The sequence below is a fragment of the Condylura cristata genome, unplaced genomic scaffold (genome assembly GCF_000260355.1).
Source record: "Condylura cristata isolate star-nosed mole 26May11 unplaced genomic scaffold, ConCri1.0 scaffold00008, whole genome shotgun sequence".
Classification (NCBI taxonomy): domain Eukaryota; kingdom Metazoa; phylum Chordata; class Mammalia; order Eulipotyphla; family Talpidae; genus Condylura; species Condylura cristata.
This window is the reverse complement of record NW_004567109.1, coordinates 42,009,301-42,011,796: the sequence shown is the minus strand read 5'-3', so window position 1 is coordinate 42,011,796 and position 2,496 is coordinate 42,009,301.

Here is a 2,496-nt window from a genome sequence, read left to right as displayed (position 1 = left end):
TTCTGTTCTGTCTCTGGTGAAGCCTCTCACTGCCCCTGAGCCTCTGGCCTGTACCCCACTTCTGTATGCACAAATAAATAAATCTTTAAAAAAAATTTTTTTCATCTTTATTTGTATCAAATGATGACCATCCCTTTTCTTGTGGGAGAACACCATTTAAATAAATAACAGTTTGAAAACTATCTTAAAAAATATGATTAATTAATTTGGCTGTTTATTCATTTTGATAACAGGTACAGATCATTGACATTGTCCATTCTTAAAGATTTTTAGTTTGGGGTGGGTACTATGTAAACTTTGATGGTAATTGGATATGTTTACTTACCATAGTAAACATTCCCACAACATAAAACTTAGATGTAGTCTGAAGAATAGTCATTTTCTCAGCGTTTACCTAGTATAACCAGAGCCATAATGCCCCTCTAAGGCATTGTTCTTTTCAGCTTAAAAGATATTATCTTCAATGATGTGTCCTTTTATAGTAAAGTTTGTTGCATCCCCTCAAGTTGACTTGTATGGGCAGCCAAAATACCATAATGGACTATAAGTATTTTCCTAACAGCACTATGAATGTAGAACACCAATTAGTTTGATTGGTTTTCAGTTTACCACAATGTTACTTGAAGAAATATTTATCTAATACATTGTCACATCGTTCAAACATTGCTTTGTTAATTGTTTTGCATCAAAGCCAAATAACTTGATAGAATATAAAATAACTATAAGCAAAAGCAATTTAGAAGAGTCAATTCCCTCTCAAAGTAACTATCATTAAACTACTGTTAAAAAGTATGCAACCTAATCACATCACACACATAAGCACATGTGTGCACACACACACATATTAGATTAAAGGAAAAGAAGCATTTATTTTAGTGCTCAACTAAACTGAGTGCAAGGAAAAGAAACTGAAATATGGCCACCTGCATTGTCAACCAGTCAATGAAGAAGTAAGTGAGGTACATTGCTGAGAGCATTAACACTTTTGTGGTCATTACCCACCATAATGGTAATTTCAGAAACAGTATCTTAGCCGCAGATAAGAAATGTTCTTTTGAAATGAGCCTAATTTATTCCTTGACTGGATCTAACAATGCAATCATGTTAATAATGGCATCAGATATAAAAATTTTCTACATGCAAGTAGAAAATGAAAAGTAAATACTGTATTTAATGTGTAAACCAAACACAAACTATTTGTTCAAATCATAGAGATTTGGGCTCTGGGTTACTGAGAGAGACAAAACAGAGTAAGTTAAATACAGTTTTTGTGATCAGCTTAACTCAGTTACTGTTCAATCTGAAAACAATCCCCTTAACAATAACACCAGATAATTGAGTTATAAATACATGTAAAACAGTAGGAAGTGGTATATCACCATATGTGGCTTTTACAAATTGTACAGAATGGCTTCATTATTAGCACACAGCTTGCCCCATGATCATTATAAATCATTTCATTGATAGAGATAATAATAATGGCTTATGATATTATCTCCCTCATCCATTGTCATAGCTTTCCTGTAGGACTCAGCAGGTGCAGGAAAATAACTTACAGAGTTATAGCTTTCCTTTAGTTGTATATTCATAGCAATCTGCACTCATAAAAAAGTTTTATAAAAGCAAGAAAAATAGGCCTCCCCCAAAAGATGTTATTGAAAGATCAATACACATTTGTAAAAAAGCTGTTGATCAGGATTACTCGAGCTAGTGCCTGCCATGCACTTAAAAAAAACTTGACTTTTACATGCTATATTCCGATGAAAAGAAGGGAAAAGGCCAACTTTCTCCTTTTATTGAGCATCCACTATGTGCCAGGTACTCAGAGTAACTAATGTGCCCTGATCCTCACAGCAACCCTAAAAAGATTATTGATATAAAAGTGGTAAGAAAGCTGGGCCTCAGCAATGAATTATGGAGACAAGATTAAACCTTGATCAATTTTGTTCCACATGGAATGTGGCCCTTTCCATAATCACCCCTAAAATAACCTGCCTGAATTAAATTGGGAAGAAATGGTGAATTGAAAAGTGAATACCTCATATTTTTACCATAGTGAGGGCATTTATGACGGCGGGCATCAGGTAGTAGAATAAAGTGTACTTCTGGCACTGGGAGGTAGATTCTCAACAGAAGGAAACAGACAACTCTAACACCTAAGTGGTTAGTCCAGTACCTTCTCAAACTGTGGTTTTCTTATATTTTTCATTTAATTTCCTGTCTATTGCACACTACTACTTTATGAAACACAAAAACAAATTACAAAAAGAAAGTGAAAATATAAAACAAGGTATGCAGAAAATAAATTCAGTTCCTTTATGAATATATATAGCAATCTAGCCTACCAATTGTATCCTTAGAAATTGCAGCAATATCAAAGTGCTATAAAAAGACCCTCACTGAGATGCAAATTAAAACCACAATGAGATACCACCTCACCCCAGTGAGAATGGCACATCTTCAAACAACTAGCAACAACAAATGTTGGCGAGGATG